The 27,628-nt window shown below is 43.2% G+C and overlaps 2 long non-coding RNA genes across 6 annotated transcripts in view; one reads left to right on the top strand and one right to left on the bottom strand.

Moving 5' to 3' along the window:
- Positions 1-27,628, top strand: part of LOC146543205 (uncharacterized) — a 140,789-nt gene that overhangs the window by 103,632 nt on the left and 9,529 nt on the right. The gene's annotated exons all lie outside the window — the stretch shown is intronic.
- Positions 4,610-18,716, bottom strand: LOC104913611 (uncharacterized). Of its 4 annotated transcripts, XR_014887026.1 has the most exons (4): positions 18,590-18,716; positions 17,632-17,715; positions 7,610-7,727; positions 4,610-5,833 (listed from the first exon to the last, which is right to left on the bottom strand). It is a non-coding gene; the product is annotated as an uncharacterized LOC104913611 (long non-coding RNA). The 4 variants fall into 4 exon arrangements; XR_795511.4 differs by lacking the exon at positions 7,610-7,727; XR_795512.4 differs by lacking the exons at positions 4,610-5,833; positions 7,610-7,727 and adding an exon at positions 12,454-12,592.

Below are 27,628 nucleotides of genomic sequence, written 5' to 3' on the forward strand. Positions count from 1 at the left end.
GTGTATATTGCAGTTTATATTCTCCTGAAGATAATTTCTTCTCTATAAGAAAAAAAAAAAAAAAAGTGAAAGAAAGAGGACGCTAGGGAACAATTGAAATTAAAAAGGCATCAGAGGCTTCTGCACAAGCTTCTTGAACTGCAGCCGTTCTAGAGAGCCATGACATAAAGGTGGCTTGGGGAATGCAGCTGAGTCTAGAGAGGCATTTATTTAAGATTGATATCAAACCTTGGGATTGTGAGTGGGAGGTTTTCTTTGAGAAAGGAACAGGATATTGCCAGGAGGGAGGGAGGCTGAGGAGGATGATTTACTCAAAGAGGTCAGCAGCAGGAAGTGACTGGTGATACGTGATGGTCTAAAACACAGGCCAAGGAACCCGGGAGAGGACACCCTTTTGAGCTCTGAGATTCTGGCTCCTCAAAATGGGGCCAATGAAGTGACTGGGTGGTCTAATTTAGGGCCATCCTCGGTGGTCCTGCATACATGTGTTCTGGTCAGCTTCCTTGTCTGCATGTCTCTGTTCAAAACGTCTCATCCTGCTCCTGGGTCTGTTTCACAGGCTTGTACCATTAAAAAAAATACAACGATAACTGCACTTGGAAGAGAGATTTCAGGCCCTTCTTAAGGCAGGAAGTCATTTTGTGCCTCTACAGATACTTTGTACATGGCAACTACTGAGAGCACAAAATAATCGTGCTTATTGTAAGGCTCCCTTCCATCAAGATAGGAAAATTCCCTGTGAAAGCAGAAATGAAAAGACTGGCAAGAGAAGAGTAGTCACTGCCAGGAGTGACCTTCCAGGCCATAACCAGAATTTGATAGTTGAGATGAATGTAAAACTTTAACAAGTTTTTAGTCTGAGATCTGCAGTTCCACATCCATGTAATGGCCCATTTATCTCTAGCAGAATCACCGTAAAAATCTGTGCTTTTTCATACTCATGACTATAAATGAGTTATTGAATGTTAGGCACAGCCCCCTTCTATCCAGCCTCCCTCTGAGAGTCACTGCTGTGTCTTCTGCTGTCCTCTCATCAGACCTGGTCAAATCTGGATTTCTCTTGTGTCAGGAGCAGTTGTCCTTACTAGGAATCCACAGTTCAAACTCATAGGATCGTAGAAGAGATTTCCCCCTCCCTGGGAAATGAAGTGTGGCTGAGAAAGCAGCCAGTGAGCAGTGTTTGGAGTGAATGGGAGGATGTCCTTCTACTTAGGAGGACCTTAAATGACTTATCAAAGGTCACAAAGAGAAGTTGGTACAGGACAAAATTTGTGTCCTTTTTATAGGGGTGAATGTCTTGTCAATTTTCCAGTATCTATGATGTTCAATTTCCAGTTATTGCAAAATCAGCTCTTTTACAGGTTTTCTGGTGCATTCAAATACTGCTGCTGTGCTTTTTCTTTTGTTCTGGCTGTGTCTGCTGATAGTAGCTTTCATTAGATCTACACACAGGGTAGCATCTGAGCATGAAGTGCTGTCCTTTTCTCTCCGGTTCTCCAGCTCTTGGTCCTGTTGTCCCTGCACAGCTTGGTATGTGGTGATGTTCACTCTCCTGCTTACACTCAGTGAATGATTTATCATGTGTTATCAGTAGGACTCTGTACAGTGTCCAGGGACAGTGTTTTCTTCCATCTGGTTCCAAGCTGCTGGAACACCCTTCCATATGGTTTTCACATGTGGTTCTCCTAGTACCTCCTATTTTTCCCCAATGGACTCGTCGTTGCGCAGTTTATATAACAAGTACACTTTGTTTCACTTTATAAATTAATCACATACATGAATCAAAACTTCATCAAGTATTATTTTTAAAATGGCAGAGGAAACCTTCACAACCGGGTGAATCTATCTCCTGGAAGAAACATTCAGTCCCACACCATACTGGAAATTAGCTGCTGCAATATTCCACGCAACTCTTCAGGAAAGAATTAGCCTATAGCTTGCTATGGAATAATTATCTTATAATGCGTGGGGAAGTCTTTTACTTCTGCTTTGTGTTATGAAGGTGCTAGTTGCAGCATATTTTCATGTAAATCATGAAACAGACAGTGGTTCACAATAACCTGAGATTGGGTGGTCCAAGAGACAAATTGCTTTACACTGCCAGTCATCTGAGTGATCCAACCTATGAAAGGGCTCCTCTGCTAGAATGAGTTGCTGCTGGGTTTGTTGGTCTTTACAGATAACTTTTCTCTGTGGTCCTTGTTGATTTTATGTTGTTAGACATGGTTACGGGCTTTTATCTTATCTGGCTTTTTCCCTTCTTTGCTCACCGTGTTGTTTGCTATTCCAGAATAAATATGCAGACAACCTGTCCCTGGCGGCCAGTGCACTGTGTTCCCCCAGCACAGCAGCAAATATTTGCACCGCATCAGGCTGAGAGCCATGAGACGTGAGCAGCCACACGATGAGGTGCAGGATGGGAAGCCACAGGGTGCGAAACCAGCACACGACAGCTGGAGCGGTTGGCTTTGAGCACCTAGTAAGGGACTCCTTGGTCTTCAGAACAACAGTGGGGCAACGAGGACAAGAGGATATGGCATTAGGGGTGTATGTGTGGTACGCCAAGCCAAGTGCTGCTTTCTGGCATTATCTTTATTTTGAGGCTTCTGCATTTCAAAATAGTACATTATGTGCATACACTTCTGTGTTTCTGTGGGTTGGAAATATGAGCGGGCATGTTGGTGTACAGTGAGGTGTATACTGCCTGTGTGACATATACTGAGGTGAGTGAGGCACTCTGTCTTGAGTTTTCTACCATTGTACCCTGAATCTATTGAGGATTCAGGCTTTACCCCTTCACAGCAGGCCAACACCTGATGGAGCCAGAAAAATGCTTAAGATGAATGGTGGCTTCAGGCCTTTCTATACTGTTTTGTTTCTCATTGGAAGGAAGTAGTCTTTCCTCCAGCTTGCAAGAGGGAACTCCTTTCCCCACTGCCTGTGCTGTGGTGATATGTTTCAGATGAACACCTGGAAATCCAGCTTCTGAAATGACTGACATCTTAGAGCTACTTCTCTTTGCAGAATCATTTGGATTATCAGCCGTACTCTACATCCCATCCCTAAGTAGAGAATCTTAAGTGAATGCAATAACAGTGACTGTCTGGAGAAAAATAAGTCACTGCTAGGGCTAGTGCAGCCCTCATAGCCTGGGAGCACATGGTAAGCAGGAATTTCATAAATTCTTGCTTTCTCCTTCCTTGCTAGAAGGGGTGAGAAAGCTCTGTTGTGCAGTTCCAAAGAATCTCCAACAAGAATTATGGTTGGTTTTACCTTAGATCTATTCCCTGATTCACTTCATGATGAGATGAATGAAGGTGAGGAGGTGGGAAGGCATACTTGTGCAATTGTAGTATTGGTTTGCGGTGCTGTCACCCCATCCTGCATGTGGGAACAGGAAGAGGAGAAACACAGGGGTAGGAGGTATGAGCCACAACATTTGCTGTATCCCTACTGCCTCATTTGACTCCCTGTATGTCCTCCCATCTCTCTCACCTTACTGGGCTGCTTTGATTTGGAGCCACTGTTGAGTTGGCTGAGAGAGTTGCTTTTTGTTGGTTTGGAGGTTCTGTTTGCTCACTGTTACCTTTTTCCAGTTTGAAGTTTGCCGCCTTCTGGCCTCTGGGCCAGTGACCCTGGTGCCAGTTGTCGGGCCTACATTGCACACGTTGTTATCACCAGGAAGCTTCTTCTTTTCCATCTGGGACTTTGGGTCTGGATTGGATCCACCACGCCAGAAGCACTGATGGATGGCCTTATTGACAATCAGGTTGACCCTTGTTCAGCAGGCTGACATACTCCATATTTCACGGGTCGGCATTTGATGCGTATCAAAGAGGTGGTCAGGTCATCAGAACAGCCAATTAAAACAATAAAGAGGGAGGAGTGGAAGATGAGTTTTTAACTCTTTCCAACCCATTGCGACTGTCTTTGCAATGTGAAAGTATAGTTTATAGGTATACAGCAAGAAGGGAGGCAAAAACAATGATCCACTTACCTAAAATTTCTCTATGGGAACTCTTTAAAAACTGAATAAGCAGGAATCAGGAAGAAATTAGCTGTCTATGTAGATGTCAGTTATTTAGCATAAGACTGGATCAATGTTATTTTATTTATTTATTTATTTCCTGAACACAATATTGTGAAAGTGACCATGAAATTTAACATAGGTTTGCGAATATTTAGTAATCCATCTCAAATTTGAACACTTGTCAGAAAACGGGGATTTTGTTCTATCACTGTTTTTATCTGGGGGAGAGAAAGGCTCCTATTACAGACACACTGGTAGCTGACGGTTGAAGGTCATAAATTTAGGAGTTTTTAATATCGGGTTCTGAAGAATGGTACCAGAAAGACATACTGTTTACATGAGGATCCTAATAAGGGAGAAGTGATAGAGCCAGAGATAAAGGGCACCACTGGGATCACAGGTAATAAAAGCCCCATAATCTGTCAATGGTGTTCATACCTGTTCAGGATCAATTGCTTCTGTGTTAGTTTTGGGACTGTCTTTTAAGATAAAGCAATCTTTCCCAAGATGCCAGCAAACATGCCATAGATCCCAAACTTTTTGACCTCTTGGGTTTTAATCCACATTTACATTCACGTTTCTATGTATGAGCTCTAATGGAAATGCTAACAAATCAGAGCTTGCATAAGTTTTAATTGTAGAAAGGTTATGGTGCTGAATAGTTTTACGATATCCTGATTCAATTCCTGGTTCAGATGCAGAATTTCAGGATGGCATCATCAGCACTGTACTTGAGTTTTTTGTTTATAAAAGGAGGAGCAGCTTTCTCATCCCAAGAAAGCTGAAGTCCATGAAACACTATTTATTATGTATTAAGATTGTAGTTTATATCTGAATTTATATTTATTTATATCTGAATAAGTTAAAAAAAAAAATTGGCTTCCTGTCCCCTGCAAAAGAAATTTTTCTGCATGCACTCTTCAAGGATCTTCCTTCACCTGCTTGTACTTATTCAGTTTCTGCTTTAATATCATAATCTAACTAATGTGAAGGCATTGAGTCCATTTTCTGACTGTTGGGTAAATGATGGTTAAGTGCCAGGAGATTTACTTAATTGTCTCGCTATTAAAAAAAAAAAAAAAAAAAAAAAAAAAAAAAGATAGGTCTGCTGAGTGAAAGCTTTTATGCTTTTAAATGAGGTATTCTTGTGATTGGAGTTTAAACAGCAGTGATTTCTTCAAAAATGCATTGGCAATAATCACTGCTTTGTTTGATTGTCCACATAACTGTACCACCCTCACTGCCAAGAAACTCATCTGAACCACCAATGATAATAATAGCTATTTTTTTCCATTAAGCATAAGCATGCAGCAGATAGAATATTCAGGGGCAGGAACATCTTCATTAGGCCGTACGGAAAGTGAACATGTTGTTCACAAATCAGCCTCAAGAATAATGGACTAGAGAGACTGCAGAGGTGAGGGATGGAGGCTGTGGGGGTGGGAAAGGAGCTCAGAGCTTCATGAACCACATACAGAGAGGATTTTAGTGGGATACGGGCAATTGATTCCCTTAAGTGTCTTTGAAGAGGCTGGTATAGAAGCAGAGAAACTCCAGATGACTCATTTTAATATCACATCGTCTGGTCACAATGTCTCAATGATCATTTTACTTTTTTGTGTTTCTTTAATTATAAAAAAAAAAAAAAAAAAAAAAAAGCCAAGAATACAAACCTAATTCACCTAGCTTAATCGAAAACAACAGCAAATGATGACAGGTTTCTGAAGTGAGCTGGTGACCTGCAGGTGAGAAACCTGCTGCTTGTGCCCAGGTGTCTCAGATAGTGCTGAACATCCTAGACATCTGCAAAATGCAAAGACACCAAATTAATTCTTTCTGATTTTTTTTTTTTCCCCATGGGAAATCCATTTCCCAAGTGAATTTTACTTCCCTGTCAGTTCCTGTCCCAGAAATCTGCCCTGTGCCAGAAGCACAGCTCAGGGCTGTTCTTTGCCATAGCTTTTGCTGTGGGGAGCCTGGCCTTCACTGAACACAGGTGTTCTGGCAGTCCTTCTTCCTTGACATCCTTCTTCTCTTAATTTCACATTAACTACAACACTTTCACTCTAAAAGCCACAGGTGTTCTTGTAGGATTAAGGCTGACACTTGCCCTGAGACTCAAGCAGCAATATCAATTTCCATGCTTCCTTTTGCCATCTCCCGTCTGGGAAATCATTGGCAGGGCCAGCAAGGAGATCCAGTTTGTCTCTCTGTCAGCACACTACGCCAGCAAGAGAGAGGCTGCAATGCTCCTTTCTCTTTCTCGTTGCCCTCATCAGTCCTAAGTTCCATTTAGCAGTGTTAGCTGACTGCTCTTCTCAGTTGGACACCGATTACTCCCTGTTGGAGAGCTGTCAGTGAGGGGAAAGCCATACGTCGCAGAGGGAAGTGATCTCACCCAGCAGGGGGGCACCTCTCCCAGCCAAAACAACACGACTCTGACAGGCTTGATGTATTTATTATCTTCTTGGTGCAAAACGCTGCCACAGCAGGCAGCAGGACTGGGAGGAGGATGCTACTGGGGGCTTGGAAGAGAAAGTGAGGAGAACTACAAAGTGCCAAGGAGAAATCTGGGGGCAGCTGATGGTGGGGTGAGGAGAGTGTGAAGGAAAGGAAAAGGCTATCATAAAAAAAGCAATTCCTAGTTGCTGTGCTTAATTCATCTCGGAACGCTGTGAAGCCAAAGAGGGCAGAGAAGCAGCAAAAACAAACAGCAAGTGAAAGAAATGGCAGGTTACAGCCTGCTTTGGAGGCAGGGTGATGTCCCAGCAAGCTGAGCCATCTGAGAGTGCCTTTGGAGAGCTGTCACCTTGGTGAGGAACCTAAATTATGGCCTTTTGTGCTCCTTGTTCTCCTGAGCTTGTCCCTCTTTGGGTTTTATGCTGTGTTCTGGGAGGGTTTCACATCAGGGCCTCCTCTCTAGCTGTTTCACCAGCCCTGTTTGGGTCTGCTTTGCCTTGCAAAAACAAAAGACTTGCTTAAGGTCAAAAGCCCAAAGGATGCTTTGACTCTAAGGAGAAACAGTTGGGATATTTCAGGAGCAGAAGTACATTGTGTCACGAGGAGCTATGCTACCTCATAACCATAATCACATTCAAAACCAGCCTGACTGCCTGGTTGGAACTCCTGGATAGTAGTTAGGCTTGTGTTCAGAAAGACATCTAGATTGAATTTGAAGTCCACTTGTTTCACTTTGATCTTCTGGCCATTCCCATTCAGAAATCTGGAACCTTCTTTAGTTAGAAGTTCCAAGAACATGTCCTCATCTTCTGTGAGCAGCAATTAAGTAACAATTATCATTGTACTAAATGCACCAGTGAGGCCTGAGGAGCCTAACCTGGACCTACGAGCACTCCACTCCTTGGTCCAAAAGCTCCAGTTAGCCCTCATCCTTCAGCCTGGGCCTGTGTTTGGGCTTTCCCTCTGTGTCTCACCTGAAGATTCACGTTCATCAATCTGAGCTGGGACTTAAACCTTGTCATTCTGCAAATGAGGTGTGTTACAAGGTGTCTGTGTTGTTTTGAGAAGAGGGAAAAAAGCAACTTGTGCTGATATATATACATATATAAAAAACTTTACCTTTCTTGGGAACTAAATCCTACACTAGTATGGCTTTGTGTGACAGCAGTTGTGATGAAGCCAAACATCATGGATCAGCAAAGAGCTTTTATTTGGTCACGTTTTACTGATGGTTTTCCTTTAAAAATGAAAAAGAAAAAAAAAAGAAAAAAAAAAGTTCATTTTTATAATGAGCAGCAATGGAACAATAGCTTAAAAAAGATTATTTCTTTATTTTCTTCCTTACAAGAGGAATTTTTTTCTATTCTAAATTCACTCAAAATATATCAGCACGAAATTACTTTGAAATCCACATAAATGGAAAAAGGGTTTAGAAGAGATGGAAAAAATAACCGAAACACTGAATAGATGAAACGTTTCGTGCAATGAATGAAAGCAATTTAGTGGAATTCAACAAAATCTCCAAAATAGAAATAAAAATTGCTGATGTTCAGATAGCAAATATTTTTGGACAAACAGACAAATTTCACTCCTAAAAGGCTAACAGTTACTGTCTGGTTCTTGAGAACCTCTTGTTCCTTGTGGATGTGTCTGATACGGAGCTGTCTGGTTGCCAGTTAACAGACTCTATTTTGTGAAGCTGTTTCTGCCACGTGGCTCTTTCTCATCTGCCCCTCCTGACATGAGACATCAGAAGCAGGAGCAGAAGCTATTCAATCATAGTGACAGAGCCCTTTTTTTGGATGGTAAAATGTTCCATTGATTTCGTATGTCTGATCTCATGTTTGTCTCTGTGCTTGCATACAGTGGCTTTGATGAAATAGAGCACGAAAGGTTGTTCTGTGAGATTCATGCCCCATTCTGCAGGGCTTGAAGAAAGGAATCCAAAACCTTCTGGCTAGTGAGCAAAGAAAGAATATGCAGCTTGCTGGGACACAGTAGGTGTTGCCCTAAATTCTAGTCTTTTTGTTATCATGAGGAAAGCTATACAGGCCATCAGATACATGGTATCTCACCAGGTAGATGATTAGGAAATCTAAGTGCTGATTTCTACAAATGGCATTTATTGGCCCTCACTGTGTATAACTTCCCAGCTGCACTTTGAGTTAGTGCTATGGATGTGGCATGGCTTTGAGTGGTGGCATTGAAGACCTGGAGTCTGCTTCTATGGACTTGATTCCCAAAGGCACTGGCTTGTAAAGTAGCCTGAGCCAAGTCACTTTGCGACTTTGGGCCTCATTCCATGGCTGCAAATGAGGCTGATGACAAGTGTGAAAGGAGAAATAAGTGTTCTCATTTGACGTTTGTCAGGATGCAGGATGCTGACCTAGATCTGCACAATCAAACTGTATATAAGGCAAACACCATCTAATAGTCCCTACTGAAAAGGGAAGATGCACGTCTTTTAAGGCTGCAAGTTCCTGGAGGAATAAAAGGAACTTTACAAGTCCTAAATCTACTGATGGTGTATGTGGCTTTATTTACAGTTGTAGCAATGTAATTGATTCTTTTCTTGATTTGGTACCACTTAAATTCCTTGCATCATACTGGCTAAGGATCATAGCAGTAGAGAGTTGAGATATTGATATGCATGAAAAGGTAAATGTACTTGTAGATCTTGTGTCCTTGAAATCCTGTAAAATCCTGTTGTCCTGTGGAGCAGCTTGATTTGCATTCTGGTTCAGCTTGGAACAAGCTGCTTGTATCTGGTTTGAAGAATTACAGAATTCCCACTCCCTTGACTTCCTCCCTGTGCTTTTTCCATTCTCTCTTTGTCCCAGGTTAAGACTCCTGCACAGAAGCAGCAGATATTTTAAGGGTTTTTCATGAGGACCCATCCACTCCAGGGACACTGGCAGTAACAGCACTGCTGTTGTGCCTGCGCTGCATGGGTCAGCCCTCTGGCTGCTGGCAGCCATCTCCTCCAGAGGAGAATGAAATCCAAGTGGCAGGGTAGGCACCTCTGAGGAGATAGCTCCTAACTGTTCCCACAGAGCTTGAAAAAAGAGGTTTGACGGATTTACAGAGGAAAATGGCTGAGAAGGGATTGATAAACACACAGAGAGATCTAACTAGTGTGTCCCATCACTCTGAATAGCTGATCATAGCGAAAGTGCTTCAGGGCAGTGTCGGGAAGAATTTGTTGATGTGAACTCATGTCTCCCTGAGAGAATCATGCTGTTTCGGGGAAGGGACCGTCCAGAGAGGGTTGTCGTAAAGAGAAATGCAACAGTGGGGTGGGCATCTGTCAGGAGGAGCTGGCGAGATGATCACCAGTACTTTCTGTAGGCAGAGTTGTGAGGATGCCAGCTAGGACTTGATAGCTAAGCTTTCTCACAGCCACAGTGTCAATACAAGCTTCCTTCCCCTTGGTGCCAGTATTTGCAGCAATAAGCTCTCGATGCCAGCTTGGATCCCAGGCAGCAGAAATTCCCCAGTGCAGCTGGGAATCTCCTGTATCTCCCATGCTTAGACTACACAAGCATGACAATTCACAGCGCAGTCAGCTCTTTGTTAAGAGGCTCAACTGATCGTATCTGGACTGTTGTGAACTAACTATTTTACTCCCCTCAGTGCAAGCAACAGCTCAAGAAAGGAGAGCACACATGCCTTCTCCAGTGACCTCTGTAAAGATCTAACTGGCTTGGGCCAGGGTGGCTTAGGTCACTTATAATCAAAGATATCATAGTAATATCAATTGCTATTACTAATAGTTCAAGAATTCTGGAAAAGTATGAGCATCTGAATGGGAGTTATATTGAGCATATCCTGCCTTATGTGAACAAGTGTACTGAATTGCATTAAATATCCCCTTAAAATACTGCTTTGACTTACTTTGATTCACTTAAAATACCACATGCATCACTGGGGGAGCTTTTTGCTAGAACTGATTCAGAAGGAGAACTTTAATGAGTGTGGCTGTGCATGTAGTTGTTCCTTTACATGGAAAATGCCAGTGCTGAGGGAGGTGAACCATTTTTTAATGTCCAGTTTTACCTTGACATTTGCTTGGACGTGTAGTGAGTTGAAAATGTATGTATTAGTGCTGTAAAGTCATGTCGATACCCAGAAGGACATAATGTTTAAAAGGATGTTTCAAACAAATTTTATTAGTAGATATTTATATACCTTCTGATTTTTGCTTATTCAAGATATTCTCCATGATAGTAATGGTCAAATTTAATGTTTTCTGATTGCCAGCAAGTGAAAAGATCTAAAGCTGCAAAGTATCCAGACTAACATTTCTATTGTGCTTTGGAGCTGAGAACTAGAAAATTTTCTGTAAATGTGAGAGAAAATAAGGCATACATCAAGATTTCCCTTTCTGAAGCTTTGAGAATATTTGTTTTCCTTTCTTTTCAGAAGTGAGGTCTCTAGCTCATTAAAAACTTTTACCCAAAACTCATCTGAATCGAGCAGAATGCAGGTATTTGTGTGTGCTGAAGACCTTCTCTAGCTGTTTAGCAGTTGCCACAGAGAGAACAGCAAGTAAAGTGGTCAGTGCGTCCTTTGGCTAGGAAAGGCCTCAGCCTTCACTGAATCAATCTTTTGGAACACTGTTTACAAAAGCTTTGGTAAACAAGCTGTGTTTGTGCGTGTCTCTTACACTTTAAGTAAGACTAACAAATTGAGATGAGCTGCAGCAGCTCTGTGAAGGCAGGGCACGCATACACAAGGGCCTGAGTTGATTTATCTTGATGTTTGGCTGAATTCTTTGCATTTTGGGTCCCTTCTGTAACCTTTTCACCTCGTTCTTTTTTAAGGTGGCTGCCTGGCTGTTACAATTTATCATGAACGCATCTCACTTCACTTTTGGCTCCTCTGACGGAAGGAACAGCCGGTCTCTGGGAGGTCAAAGACATTATTTTCCCTTCGTCTTTCTCAGTTTCCAGCACATATTTGTCACTTTGAAAAAGCATGAATTCTGGATTTGATGCACTTTAATTGATTTCACCCTCAACAAGTCCAACTGTCTATCAACCTTCCCTTTTTCTTTCCTTCCTTCCCCTCCCCCTTTTTCATTTCTTTCCTCTGTCCCTTTACTTTGTGAGTGATGTTTTCACCCGTCTGCATGCTGAAGCTGTTGCAAAGCCCATGACCCCATCAAGGCTTACTGTCACTAGCCATTTCTCTCATTTCCCTCATCTTCCAAGTTGAACTTTGGATGTTGAATCAGAATGAAACCTTATAGGAGCACTGGTCTTGTAGATTCTTAGTAATGTGTTCTTTGTCTGAGTGGCTGCTGGCAGCTAGTTAAATTTGGCTGATAGTCCACTTATAGTCTGCTGTGCAAATTTGTAAGTGAGAGAATTCATAATTAGTCCTCAGTAAAACGATATTGATATTGTACTAAGGCAGAGATAAGATATCATCTCTTCTTTCCTTATGGAAGGATATACACACCCAGCATGACAGAGTTATAAATACAGTTGTACAAAATAGTTGATGCACAAGTGAGGCACTGTCACAATGTTTCTTGCTTGTCTTGTGAATTCACAAGGCATGAATGGCTTCCCTGGGTCCTATTCAACGTAACCTTGGGCACCACCAGGGATGGGGTATCCACACTTCTCTCACAGTCCTCTGAGTAAAGAATTTCCCCCTAACATCTAAGTTCAGTCTCCTTTCTTTTAGTTTAAAACCAGTCCTTCTCCTATCGCTATCAGACCACATTAAAAAAAAAAAAAATCTTCATCTTTTTTATACGTTCCATTTAATTATATTCCTTGGACTAACGTGTGCTCACTGGAGGGCTGCAGCACCTCAGGATGGTTCAGGATTGGTTCCAGATACTTTATACAAGTGAATTCATCACCTAGCCGAGGTTAATTAATTAAAAATGCCTGGAAGCTGCCAGGTGCCGGGACTTCGGGGCCGGGCGGCCGAGCGCCGTGCCACGCCGCGAGACTGCTGTCCATGGTCCTGCGTGGCTGTGCGACGCGGGCCGGGGCAAACGGGCGGTTTCGTGGGCAAAAGAACGCGAGTCGTTCTTGCAGATCGCAGGCAGTGCTTGTCAGCATGAAATGAGTGTTCTGCAAGGAGCTGCAAAGGGTACTCCATTAGCACTCACGGAACTCACAGCCTTTTTCTGTGGTTTGCCGCCGAGAGGGCTGTTGGTCCAGCTGTGTGAAGACTTGTGCAATGAAACTGGACTGTTGTATATTGGATCATCTTCTGAATGTTGTCTTAGTTTTAGAGGAGAAAGCCCTGGACCTTTATATATTAGTGACAGACAGGATTCCTCGCTGGGAAACATGCCCCCGGTTTGGATATTTCAAGTACAAGTGTTTTAGTTCAAATGTTATTGAGACAAAACTTGCTCTTTTTCAATCTATGAATTATTTTTATCCTTATGTCAGCTGAAATTCTTCCCATCTTGAGGTGATAGTGAATTTATTTTTCCTTTCATTGAGAGGTGATATTTTCTTTCTCAGGAATTTTCTGGTGTCCAGAGCTATGATGCGAGTAGAGCATAAAAAACTGTTCTGTGCTTGTATTGTCTGCTGTTACTACCTTCTTGGTAGTGCTGGGAGACCAGGGGCTAAGAGTATAAGATACGTTAATGTGACATTCAAATGTTTCACAGGCTATCCAGGGATTTAATTTCTTGGGAGTGGGTGCTATCCTTTTTCTGTTATGCATAGTGCTATGCTTGGGGTAAGAATGCACAGAAGGGAGAACTTAGTTTTAATGGGTTCTTTTCAGAGTTTCAGTTCCTATGGGCACCATACTGAAGAGGAATATGTTGCCTTGTGAGATGAAGTGAACTGCCAGTTTACTGTACTCTGAAAAGTCTTTTCTATGGTCCTTAGTTCCAGCTCAGAGTTCTAAGAAATGCTGATATTACTTAAGATTTACTTAGGATTTTTCTGGCAGTTTCTATTCAGAAAACAAAAACAAACACCCTTGCTTTATGTCTTTTCAGGACTTCCTCTAGAAGTTGTCCTACTGAAGAACAAATTGGAGTCACTTCTCACTGATAAAGTCATTTTTATTTTGTCTAGAGAAATTATAGAGGGAAACAAAGATCTTCTCAAGTTACTGGCCTGCAGCATTCTCTTCTCTGTTCTTGAAGAACTGGAAGGGAGATCTGGTAATGCTGTTGTAGCATAAGGTGGAAAAATATACCAAGAGTGGTACACAGGATCAATCAGATTCCCTTCTTGGCTTTTTTTGCAGCTAAAACCAGCCAGGCAGTGATATGTGCTAGTTCATTAGATGGCCAAACCCTGTATCTGTGCACTGCTCAAGAACTAATGAAAATTTCATGCCCAGGTAAGATCCATCGTATGTGGACACGCATGATATTGGCTGTCTGAAGAGCTTGATTCCAGAGATGGGAAGAGTGGTCACCATGGCAGGTTTTTCACACTTTGCTTGAAGCAACATGAAAAAAATTTTAACAGGGTTTTGTCTGCTTGTTTGTTTGTTTTGTAGTGGACTAAAGACAGGTTCTCTTGTTAGAAATGGAAGGGCTATTGTTCACTGGTAACAAGAATTTATTCGTGTAGAGTCACAATAGCGACCAAGACATCTGCTTGGTTTTGCCTTCTAATACTATCATATAACTTAGCCAAATTATCCAGTATCATGTAGGTCTTCAGATTCATTTAGCAGCCCATTTATTGAGTCTCTTAGTGTCTTTAGAAAAGCATGTTTTATTCACAAGCACCCAGAACTAATTGCTGTCTCACTTCCAATGCACTGTGAATGTTACCTGTCTTAACATTTTAAAGAGAGGCACTCAGAGATGAAGTGTCTTCAAAATCATCTTGCAGGACAGTTTCAAATTCAGGATTGGAAGTCCAATCTCTTACTGTAATACCGAGTTTACATGCCTGCCTTAGGCGTAGTAGCACCTGATGTAGATGCTTGCCCAAAAACATGGGTGCCTAGGCAGTTTGTACAATTAACTGAGAGCTGGATGCATCCATAAGCATCATGGTGTGGTCCTCTGCTGAGCTGGGAATCTTGTAAGAGCAATTTAGCTGGACAGGAACTGTGGATGGCTGTCTGGATCTGGACTGCAGCAGAAAAAGGGATTATGCCTGTAATTTGTGTACCCAGAAGGGCTTCTACACAGCTGCATGGGAGGGTATTGCATGCTGAAATAGGTGTTGATGAGATCTGGGACCTTCTGAAATAGGAAACACTTGAGAGTGGATATTCTGGGTGTTTGAACAAAGTCATGCTTTAGGTAGTTGATCAGGTGATCTGAATCCTGCTGCAAGTCTCCCAGATCCCAGGCCGGGGCTTCCTCCAGTACACTAGCCTGCCCAGTAAGTTCTATTTTATGGTCAGTAAGTTGGGCTATTATCTTATGTAAAGCCAAAAATTGCACAGCCTGTGTCTTTTCAGAGGATTAAATCACTTAACAGGGCCCTGCTAAACTAGTTGGAAGCTTTCCAAACCAAAGTCAGTCTCTTCTCTTTTCTGTCAGGAAGGGAACAATCTGGGGAAAGTATTTTGCTAAGTTCAGGTTGGTTGGCCTGGTAATGCTGGAATTGGTAATGCCATAAATACAGCCTTTTCAGTCTTTGGATGTACATAAGCAAAGAGGCCAACAGTAGCACTCCATAGGGGTTGTTTGAAGAGATTTTTTAATAATTGTGAATGTTCAGCTAACATAAGACTTGTTTTAAAATGCAGACTCAGATTTGTTGCTTGGATTGAGATAGAAACTAAGATTTGATCATATTTAAAAGTCAATCCTGTTCAAGTCCAGTGTTCAGAGCATCTTTCATCTTTAAGAATTGCTTTACATACTGATAGGCTTAGAGCTTTTAACCATATTCTGTGAGTTGCCAGCCATTGTGTAAGAGGCATGAAGTATATCTTGTTGCTTATCTCTTGAACAGACACCTTCCTTTTCCCTACCCAAATCCAGAAGACAAAAATGTGTTGTGAATTTACCCAAGTGACTTCAAGAGAGGATACACCACTCATTGTTTGGCAAAGATGTGGAAGCATTCATGCTGCCTATTTTAATAGTCAGATGGAGGAAAAGAAGTCTTGAAAAGGAGAAGCAGAACAGTTACATTAGGCTCTTGATGATAATTTCAATCTGAAGAGCTCCAAATTCCCCTCTGAAATCTTTTTCTCTTGGGAGTCTTAGTTCCTAAGTTAAATGGCTAATTAGTGTGTGTTCACACCACAAATCAGCCCAGCAAGGCAAACTCAGAAGAGCTAATGCTGCTCACTTGCTCCCAATGGAAGCTGGAAATCTCAGGATCTTGCAGAGGCATTTGACCCCCCTGAATGTCTGGGAATTAGGGGGTTGTTACTAGAACACTGGAGAATATACAGTGAAGAAAGAGGGAAACAGCACCGAAAAATCTTCCTTCAGGCCCTAACTGGGGTCTGTGTCAGCATCTCTAAAGAAAATTTATTTCTCTTGTTCTTTTCCTGGTCCAACTAACACCTTTCTTGGGGATGGGGAGAGCTGGGATTGACTGAAGGTGCCCCAAGCTGAGAGATGTTCAGCACCCAGCTGATCCCTAATCTTCCTTGCAGGTAACAAGTTGGACAACTTGTAGGGTGAACATGCCAGATGAGGAAGAGAAGGGTATGGCCTGGAGGGAGTTAGAGTTACAAAGCCAGCAATGAAGATGTTGGCTGAAGTGCTCTGCCATAGCTTCTGCAGGAAGGGCTGGCTTCAGGCAAGCCCAGCGGAATGGCCTTGGGTCATCAGAGAGCATTTATGAGGGGCTATAGGAGTAAGCGTAAGTACACAGATCTTGTGGAGAAAGAGTCTTACATAGGAATGAAATACATCTTTGAGTTTGGTGGGGATTTTTTGTGAGTTCACTGTTCTTATCTCAGGGTCTGCACTGGAATTAGTCACCTCTGAATAACAGAAGGGAGAGTCTAAAAGTCCCTCCTCTGATAATTCATATCCTTTTCTATTTGTCTTAACTTTACTTTCTTGCTATTCAGCATCATGAGGCACCACAAAACATTACAACCAGCAGTCACCAGTCCTCTTGAGACAGGTGTATTGTTGGGCTCCAGTTTCCACAGAGGAGCAAGAAAGCTTGAGCAATGGCACCTCTTCTGCATTCAGCTGTGAGCATTTGCCCCAAATGCCTTCTGTCATCTCAGAAGACCCCATCCTTTTTGCTTTAATTGATTCTGTCTGGCTTTAATTTGATGTGAGAATAGACCTCCCACTGTGAGCTCTCAAGAGTGCTTTGTGTAAGGGAACTTGCAGGCTGGGTGTAGCTGTGATCAGGGCAGGATTATTTTATTGGAATAGGTAGATAAGGGCATTTTTGCAAGGCCCACTGAATTCTTTAAGTCCTTTACCAATTGAAACGAGGCTTTTTACTTCCTTAGTGGGTTGTGGGAAGTACTTGTGCAAGAACTTGAAAGCAAACCACTAAAATAATAATTTATTGTTAAAGCCACATGTGGGATTTCCTGAAGACATCCAGAGTTCTGTTGCATTGGCTCCCTGTAAGCAAGCAGCGGGAGATGATCTAGAAGAACTGGGACTCTGAAGTTCAAGGAAGGGATTTGGAGGCAAGGAGAAGGGAACGTATTTGGCTGCCATCACCAAACAGAATGATGGCAGGGATGAGGGTAAACAGGGGAAGTTGAAAAGGAAACATCCATGTGAGTCTGGTCAGCTAAAGTCTAAACAGCTCTTGAGTTTGTCTTATCAAATCAAAATATTTTGGTTCAGTAGTGTGTTGCCTTGAGGCAGTGTTTGACTATGGTGACATAGTGTTGTAGAAACACCCAAATTGGAGGGTGGGATCCTCCTGCCACTGGGATTGGGATCTCTGCTGTCTCTACTAAGGTCTAGGAGAGGGGCACATTGCTTTTTGGGTCAAGGAAAGGCTGCATGAGAGCAATCCTATTTCCTATGTCTTGGTTTCAGATTCTTCAGATGCTTTAAGGCATCTTCAGAGCTGCTGTGCCTTGTTCAGTGTGATTAAGTGTGCTGCTGCTTGGACCGCAAATAAGGATTTTAAGTCAAATGGGAAGATTTTTGAGGGAAAACAGATGAAAAAGTATTCAGAGTTAATTATGAGGATTCTTGAAATGGCTTGAGTAATAAAAAATAGATATGTACTCACTTATTCATCTCATGCTATTAGCGGTCTGTGCTTCTGCATCAAGCGATAGTGGGCTATGAAAGGTTCAGTGTGTAGGAGGAGATCCTGTGAAATACAAAATCGTTGCCTGCAGAAAACCTGATGTCACTAAAGGTCCAGTCTTTGAAGGTGCAACCTGGTGATCTTCCAAAACTATCTTTCACAAAGACATTGAGGTTAGGGTGAGGTGCTAAGCACAAAACAACTGGAAAATGTACACATTAGGCTAGAGTAGGACCCTATATAGCTCCGAAACCCACCCTCATCTCTCCCAGACTATTCCTAGTGGTAGCTTAGACCTTACTGTTTTTTTGCAAACAGTTTCGTTCCTATCTGCTAATTTTGTTCATCACTTCAGAGAAATTGTAGACAAGAATACTCTGTAGTTGCTTTCACTAGAAATACTTCCTCCTTTATTTCCTTTCCTGTGTCAGAAACCCTATATTTTCTAACTTATTCTTCAGCCATTCCACCTGATCACTCAGTATTTCCACGTTTCAAGGAGATTTATCTGAATGGCATGTTTCCATGGCTGATATGCAGCAATAATGCAGGGTTAATACCTAATTAGTTCCCAGGGACATTGAGCTTTTCATGGATATTCTGTAACAAAAGAAACAACAAACAAGCTGAATTCCTAGGTCTTAATTCATTGGGGAGGAGGAAATAGGAACCTAAAAATGCAGGAATTATTCAATGCAGTATGAAAGCTTAGTCCATTCTCTCATGGAACTCAGAAGATGCTATAGCAGCTGACAGGGAAAATATAACCTCCCTCCCTCCCTCCAGGGACTGTGTATGTGTCTGTGTTTGCAGCCCTGACATCTCCAAAGAGGTACATTCCCAGTTCTGCCACACGCTTTAAATAGCTTCTTGCCCGTTCCCCTGCCCACCACAGCCCCCAGCCAACCTGACCCCATTTTCTGACATTCAGCCATACCTGATCAATTGTATGCTGAGCAGCTGGAGATGATCGGAGCTGGCCTTCCACCTCACAGGATGGCGAGCATATGGGCCTGCAGGCTCCTGCCATTATGTTCCTGAGCACTGAGCTTGTCTGCCTGTGGCTACAGAGGGTTTTTTTCCTCTCTCAAGCAATCGCAAATAAACCTTTCTGATAACTAAAAGGAAAACAAACAGGCCCTTTGGCTCTGTAGGCAGTGAGAAGGAGGAGAAAACAAAAAACAACAACAAAATTTTTGCTGTGCTTAGGCAGCACGCAGCTTCAGAGGGCCCTCAGGAAGGAGGAATTGTCTGCCCTCAGCCAGAGATGGGGCTTTTCTCTGAGCAGAAAGGGCTCATTTCAGGAGGGTTAGCCCTTGGTGCTGTACAGCCAGAAGTGGAGTGGGAGCTGCAGAGGTGGGAGAAAGTTTGGCTCGGAGGGAGTCCTATCCATCATCTAAATGAAAAAATTGAATCTTTGGGCTGCCCACTACAGGCAGTCCAGTATTAGGCTTGAAGTCTTAGGGATCTGAAGGATGAAATTAGCCTTGTGAGGGCAATTAGCCCTTGGAACTGGCAGCAAGGGCAGAGCAGGACAGGATGGTAGAACCATAGAATCATAGAATATCCAGAGTTGGAAGGATCATCAAATCCAACTCCTGGCTCCACACAGGATCACCCATAAATCAGATTATATGTCTGAAAGTACTGTCCAGACACTTCTTGAACCCTGGCAAGCTTGGTGCTGTGACCATTTCCCTAGGGAGTCTGTGCCAGTGCCTAACTACCCTCTGGTGAAGATTTTTTTCCTGATAACCAGCCTGACCCTCCTCTGGCACAGCTCCATGCTGTTCCCTCAGGTTCTATCACTGGTCACCAGGGGGAGGAGATCAGCATTTGCCCCTCTACTCCCCCCCACGAGGAAGCCATAGGCCACCATAAGGTCTCCCTTTAGTCTCCTCTTCTCTGTGCTGAACAAACCAAGAGACTTCAGTTATTCTTTCAGACCCTTCACCATCTTTGTAGACCTCCTTTGGATGTTCTTTAGTAGTTTTATGTCCTTTTTGTACTGTGACGCACAGAAGTGATCACATTACTCAGCGTGAGGCCACAACAATGCAGTGTAGAGAGGGATAATCACTTCTCTCACACAACTGGCAATGCCATGCTTGATGCATCTCAGGATACAGTAGGCCTTCTTGGCTGCCTGGCTGCACTCATGTTCAACTTGCTGTTGACCAAGACTCCCAGATTCCTTTCAAGGGGGCTGCTCCAGTGTCTCACCCACCAGTCTGTGTGTATAGCCAGAGTTTGTCCTTCCCAGGTGCAGAATCCATTACTTTCTCTTGTGGCCACATTTCATGTGGCTGGTGATTGCCCAGCTCTGTAATTTGTCTAGCCCCTGCAGGCTGGGGGACATCTGCTAGCAGCACAGAGGCATGCTGGCATGCCAAATGGACTGAAAAGCTGCTTGCTAATCAACACCTCTTAGAACAAGAGTCTGCATACTGGGTAGATTTACAGTTTCTTAGGCTTACTCATCTGAAGTGCACTCCCAGCTGGCAACAAAGCTCTTTCCCTAAGACAATAAATGATGGGCTTTTTCAACTTGAAGTCAGACTCATGAAGAGCCTTTGAAACCTTTGCCTCAGCAGATATGACCAAGGTTATCATCTTGGCACGTCTTCAGTGAACTTGGACGCTATCTTGAAATGCTGCCAGAGTCTGCAATGCACTCATGCTAAAATGCTGAAACCACATAAAGAGACCCCTAGCCCTGTCACCTCGCTCTCCTCCTGCCTGCAAAGAGCCAAAGGACTAACATCATCACAAAGGTGCAACAGCTGTACCAGGTATGAGTCGTGCTGCTGCCAAGGCATCTTCTCTGAGGTCTTCGATGGGAATCACTCCTATAGAGTGACGTAGTTCTGTTCCCTAAACATTTGAACTGTAGAAATGAGTAGGAAATCCATGTGGAAAATTCAGAGGGGGAAAATGAGAGCATAAGCCATGGGATCAGCACCCAACGGGCCGAACAGTTGCTTCCCAAGAAACTCCATTGAAGTAACAATATTAATTGCCAATTTATGCCAGCATTTCCAAGAGTTGCTCTTGGGACACAGCCAGTTCTGGTAGAGGATTTATCTTGCTGGGAAACTCCCTCTTGTCCATTGCTTCGTCTCTGACACGCTCACACATGCAGAAAAACAAATGTTGGTGACCCTCCGACAACCCAGTTAGCTAGTAGGGAATTAAGGGACATGAAACTCTAGCTTCCCCTTCAGCACAGCCCTGCATCTGCCACAGCCAATTCAGAAGGCAGGACTAGCCACCTGCTAGTTGTTTTGCTCAGAGGGAAAATGTCTATTGGACACATAGGAAACAACTAATCAGTCCCATGGGAGGGACTAGGGATTTGTCGTTCTCACTGTCTCCAGCACAGGTACCGAGCACCTTTTAGGACTATGATGCTGTGGGTTTTTTTCTGGTTATTTTTCCACCTGGCAATAGTTCTGTATTTTGTTTTTGTCTAATGTAGCATTTCTCAGCTATTGACATTTGACCATCCAATTCCAGACAATGAAGAATACGTTGTGCCCCATTTGCACACAGGCATTCCCATTCCTCATCTTGGCTTAAAAACAAATTAATAGAGAAAAATGTGTATTGTGTAAGCTGGAAAGCACAGTCATTGTTTGTGCAGTGTCTGACTTTTGAGAAACATGGATCTTCTCTATTTACTGCTTCGGAATATCTGTGCTTCAAGGACAGGTCAGTGCCTCTTCATCCCACCACTTCCCTAGTGCCATTGCACTCTGTATGCCATTGCAGTGATTTGACCCAAATTTTTGCACTAGGGGGTTCCAAAGAGGTTCCCCCGGAGTTGGTCTCAGTATCAGAAGGGATAGTTTAATGACCTCAAGAAGCAGGCTAGGAATTTTCCTTGGGAACAGCAGGCTCAGCTCTACAGCTTGCTCAGCCTTTCCCCCTTCTGAGGACAATAAACTGAATAACATGCAGTTTACTGCATACCCACAAGAGAAGTTGTGGAGGGGAACCCAAGGCCGGCCACTCAGCGGGTGCAAATCAGTATGCCTTTGCTAGCTTACACCAGCTGTAGAGTTGGCCCCAAGGTTTTTGTGTTCACATTATCCTGGGGCTCATATTGCAAGAATGCAGGGCTGGCCAGATGTGCTGGCTGCTGTGCTCCCTTTCCTCCATGACTGACAGGGTACAAGGGGACAGGGAGCTGCCACTCCCTGCCCTTGGAGCAGCCAGGTTGGTGCTGCATGTATAAAGTCTGGAAGCTGCTTTGGGATCTTTGGGAATGGCTACAGCATGTAAATGCTGTTATAGGATGTATCAACAGAGTAGCAGAGGAAGTTTTCCCCTTGAAAGTGGTGTTCATCTCCTCCCCCAACCCAGCATATGGAATTCTGGATCACATTTCTCTCTCTTGCCAATAAATATTGCAGATTTATTGCTCTATACCTGGTGGGTAGTAAATTGCATTCCACCTCTGTTATAAGGCTCTTTGCTATGACATAGCCTTGCAGCTCCATTAAACCTTAATTACAGCAACACTTCATTGGGTTGCTGCGATGGTCTGAGTGCCATTGCAGTGGAGAGGATGTATGGCCAAAACAGGCTGATGCAGAGAGGCTTTGTTTTGTTTTGTTTCCTCCCTTTTTAAGGATTATGGAGAATTGAGCCCAGCAAGGGGAATAGATGGAGAGCCCCTCATGCTCTGCTCATTTTCCACAACAGCTGGCTTCACCTGCCACAGCCCCTGCAGCTCTTCAGTCCCTGACTGAGTGCTCAGCAGTGTTCAAAGCTGCCTTCTTTAAGTGACTTATTCATGTCTGTACTTCTGATCTGCATCCTAGGTTTAGCATTATCTTTGTTTGATAGCATGAGGAGTGCAGGGCTTGGATTTCTAGAGTGTAGCAAGACAAATTTAAGAGTCAGTGACTGAGATCACCCTTAGCAGGCGGATTGCTTTTGTGTCAGCCAAAGGCATTATTTCTGGTGCCATCCTTGCCCACCTGCCAATATTCATCCCTGCAGCCTGTGGCTTTGGCTTTGAACATCACACTGGGTCTTTCTGAACCCCCAGCCCCTCACAGACTTGCTCTCGGTGCTAGCATGCATTGCACAGACAGCCCTCCCTGGACCAGTGTTCATGTCTTCCGGCTCTGTGATGAGCTAACCAGACCACTAATCACTGCGCCAGCCTCTTGGATCCACTGCACCACCTCACAGGTGAGTGCTGTCATCGGATCCGTCCAAGAGAGAGACTGCTTGGTTCCAATTGGAAATGATTTGCTGCCTCAGTTGTACTGGTATGTTGTCAAGTGGTATATATGGTGTAGATATGACCATAACTGAAGCTGCTCTAGTTTAATTTTGGGACTATCTGCTGTTAGCATAATACTCTCATTTTCGTAATGAGTTTGACTTTTGTGGTCATATTAACGCTTCATAAGTCCACTTGTGTGAGTGAGAATGTTTCTATTACTGTGTTTTACCACATCCATAACTTTATCTACCCAAATATCCATATATCATTTATATTCAGGTACCCAAAAATGTTTGTAGGTAGGCAGCATGGAGATCTTCTACCCCACTGCTATAGCAAAAAACTACTAAAAAGCAACTAAAATCTTTCTACAAATTTAGTTGCTGTGCTCTTTGAAGAGTAACTAACACATGAAGAATACTTTTCTGTGGAGAGTCTATTACAGAGCCTTGTTTGTCCTCATTCTCCCCTCCTTCAGCAACCTTGAGATGTCAGACATAGGAAATGTGGCCACAGCTGTTTATGCATTTAGGAGATTTTTTTCCAAGGCCACATCCTTCTATTCTGTAGATTACTTGAAAAGATGCTACAGGGACTCCAGAAAGCCAAGGTCTGTGTGCCATGTGCAGGTGTTCCCAGGAGATTGACATTTTGAACATTTGAAAACTATCAGAGAACTAATTTGGTGCTAGATTTTTTTTCTTCTCCTTTCCCCTACCCACTTAAAGTGTATGTTAGAAGACTTCTGCTGTAGATTGATATTCCTGACAGGTCCGCGTTGCTCAAGTGACAGTCAAACATGATAGCACATATTAGGAGGAACATAGGTAGCTCATCACACACAGCTAGGAAAGTGTTCAGCTTCTCTCTATCCTGGGCTGGGGTTAACTGACACTCACCAAAACCCCATCCAGCCCTTGACTTATCTTCCTCTGTAGGGTAGGTCTTGCCCATCATAAGTGATTAGGAAAATGCCACTGTATCTGTTTTTCTACAATAACTCATCACCTTGATGGAAAACTGATTATTTTTCTATGTGCAAATAGTTACTTTTTTAAATGTTCTTGTTTTAAATAATATAAGAGAGGAAAAAAACGTCAGAAGTCCAACTTCAGTAGTTCCAAATTAAGGGAGTTTATTCTTCCTCTTTGCGGAGTAGGGATGACTGGAATTTTAATTTTTTAAATGTACTTTATATTTAGACAAATTAAAGATGTGTAAAATTAAATTGGAATGTTTTGACGGGACTGAAAAAATATATTTTGATTAGCTCAAATGAATTTAAATATAACTCATGGGAAAAGTGAAATGTTGGTGGTGTTTTTCTGGTTTTCATTTGGAAGAAAAATAATTTGCCATCTTGACACTTCTCATGGAATGAAAAGTCCATTTGCTGATTAAGGCCCAGATTTATCCTGGCTAATTTCAGGCACTATTGAACTGCTTAGTGCCGAAGGGCACTTCAATCCACCTGAGATTTAAATTGCCCTTTGGAGGTACCTATTTCTCTCGGTGATAAGACAGGGGCAACGTGACTTCAAATACGTGTGACTGAAGTTGGGTGAAGTACAACAGGGTGCAGTGCTCTCCCTTTCATCATCCACACGGTGCATGTGCCCTTTCCCCCCTCCAAAAGTTGGGGGAGTTCTGTTTTTTGAAGAGGGAAGAGATTTCCACTAAAACATAAGATTTTATCTATTTGTCCCCTGTCTGTAGAAAATATTCTGGAGGACTGACAGGTTCGTTTCCCATGAGAAGAAAAGAGACAAGATTCGAAGTGATACTGGAGGCGCCTTTGGTCAGGTTGTTTGTTCTTTGTCAAACCCATGTGCCACAGCTTCCATCTCTCACATCTGGTTGGCAGAAGGCAGGTCCCTCAACAGCTCCTCCACAATATGCTGAACACTCTGCTGCATCCTCAGTACTCCTTGACCCAGAACAAAAGTGAAAATATTTGGCATGCAAGAAAAGATTAAAAAATAAAGTGATGCACAGCCTTCTCCTCCCCATGACATCAGTTCAGTGGGAGGAGAATGATCTCCCTTGCATCCCACCTGGCAGTCTGGTAGTAGCAAAGGGACATATCTTCTACAAGTAATTTCCCTGCCTTTGTCCAGTGTCCACGTTGTCCACAGTGCTGTCCTGTCCATAATTTTTCAGGTGGAGAACGTAGTTTCCAGAGGTCAGACGTGGCCTGTTTCATGCAACAGCCCCAACTGATGGCATCCTGACATTCTTGGGAGTGCTCTGGTCATCTGTCCAGCCAACCAGATGGATCTGCTTTAGGTAGCTGGACATTTGGGAAGTATTATTTCTTCTGAATATGTAGCTGTGCCGCTCTTATTTGAAGCTCATAAAACATAACGAGATATGGGTCAACATTTAAGTCCTGTGGAAAATTACATCCTGGAAGACTTTGTGGAGCCAAAGGCTTAGCTGATATTAGCTCTAATTATACTCCATTGAACTCTGTAGCAGCAACTGCAGCCTTTGACTAGAGCTGAGTGTTGTTCTCCTTTCTAGAGAGCGCACCATTGGCATTACATCTGAATGTTGGGATGCTCTTTATGAGTCCAGATGCAAGCACCGTGCCTCCCCTCCCCAGTTCTGCTGGGAACAGAGCATCTGAGCACATTGTGCACCTTGCTCGTCCATAGTAGGGCATTTTATTCACCTTTCTGGTTTCCAGCAACTGTTTCGAAGTTCTTGCAGCTACTTGGTAGCACATGTAGGTGTGTCTGAGAGCTTCACTAGGAGAGCTGTTGATTATCGTAAGTGAGCTTTTGGAAGCAAGCAGGCACAATAGGAGAGCGGGAGAAGGAGATTATAATACAGTTGTTGGCTGATACGAAAAAGAAAAATCTTAAATAAACCACAAATTATGAAAGAAAGAAAAAAAAACCCTCTTGTGAGAAAGAAAGAAAGTAACAAGTCTGTGGAGGATGGATGTTTGGAACTGTTCAGCCTAATGCATGCCAGATTTCTCCTCTCTCCTCTCCCCCCGCCCCCTCCCGCCCCTCGCTGCCTTCCCTTTACCAAATGTTGTCTGCTAAACTTCTGAAACACCCTTTGCCTTTTTGACCCTTCAACTCATCTTGAACTTAGGAAAAATTGGGGGGGCGGGAAGGAGCGGCCATGGAGCGCATGTGGCTGCACAGTGTGGGGGTGTGCGCCAGGGGTCTGTGATCAGGAGGGGACTGACACGAGTCTGTGTGGTTGATGCTCCCCTGAAAACAATTTGTATCCTGTTAATAGAATTAGTAAATATTTGTAGCTCACTTTGAAGCTTGTGTCCCCAGGGGATGCATGGGGGGGCACGCAGAGAAATTAAAGAGACAAGTTACTCATTCAGTCATCCCATCCCCTTCCCCCAGCCTTTCTTTCATTTTCTACCTCCTGTATGAAGACACTAAACAGACAAATTGGAGGGTTGAAGCCAGGCTTGTGCTGTTGCTTGCAGGAAGTGACAGGGGTGGTACATGGGGTGTTGGGGGGGCTGGGAGGTGGAGGAACAGGCCTGATATCTGGTAATGCAAAAGACATTCACATGTAATGAAACGGCTGGTGAGCCAAGTTCCTGAGCCGGGGAGCCGAGGGCTGAGCTGCAGAAGTGACTCCAGCACTGAGCTGTGCTGTATGTGATGGCTTTCTGAGGTCTTTCAGCACTATGAAACACCATGAAGGAAGGCTGGAATTTATGTATACAGCTTCATTTCTTCTCATCCCTTCTCTTCCCGACAAAGCTTTACAAAGTGGTGGAGGAAGAAAGTGAGCTCAGACTGGAAAACTGAGTCATGTCAGACTGAGACTTCTCATTTCCCTGTAATTTCTGATTCAATTCACAGATGCACTAGCTAAGGTGAAGTCACCTGCAAAATTTTAGGCAGTGGGCACACTCACAATCTTTGCTTCCAGCAGCTGTCAGCTGAAATACACAAATGACAAGGGCAGCCCAAAAGAAGGCTCCAGTCTGAAACAGGAAATTCAAAGCAGATCTGTTAGCATCTCCAGGCATGGCATTGTGACTTGGAAGTAATTTTGACAGACACTGGGAAGGAATCTTGTAGGAGCTATGTTGCTTTCTAGCAAGGAACCTACATTGTGCCTGTTGATATTTAGAAATGTGCTGTCATTGACTTGCCAGGTCTGCCAGACCCCTAACAAAATGTAATTATGCAAAGCTCTTAGCAAAACGGCTGAGCTCTTACAGGTGAAGTGGCTTTAAAAACGTACATCTGATATGCACTTTTACCTTATACATAAACGCTGTGTTCTAAAGGTGGGGAGAAACTAGCAAAGAGGCACAATGTTTCTTGTAAATTATTGGGGCCAAGTTAGAGCAGCTGAGCTCCTGCACTTGGAGTAGTGTTTCAGATGTAGTAGAATCTAATAACCTGCATCTTCTTGATGTTTATCCAAATTAAACCGGTTGGACTTGAATGCTCGTATTTTGCAGATTCACTGCTGGTAATATTAATGATTTCTAAGAAGCCATGTTAATCCTGGCTGAAAGTGAAAGCACCCAGAGAAGGTACAATTCTGCTGTTGTAGCAGTCAGCCCATGCTGGGGAGGAGGGACAGAGAGGAGGGGATATGAACTGGTTATTAAAAATAAAATGAAAATGAAAATTAACCAGCCATTGCTCAGCCTCATTGCATATGCTAGAGGCTCAATTTATTCCTTAGAAACAGAGCAACAAGCAATCCTAAATGGTAGTGTGGCTGCCCGCTGGCTGG

The sequence above is a fragment of the Meleagris gallopavo genome, chromosome 17 (genome assembly GCF_905368555.1).
Source record: "Meleagris gallopavo chromosome 17, MGAL_WU_HG_1.1, whole genome shotgun sequence".
Lineage (NCBI taxonomy): Eukaryota > Metazoa > Chordata > Aves > Galliformes > Phasianidae > Meleagris > Meleagris gallopavo.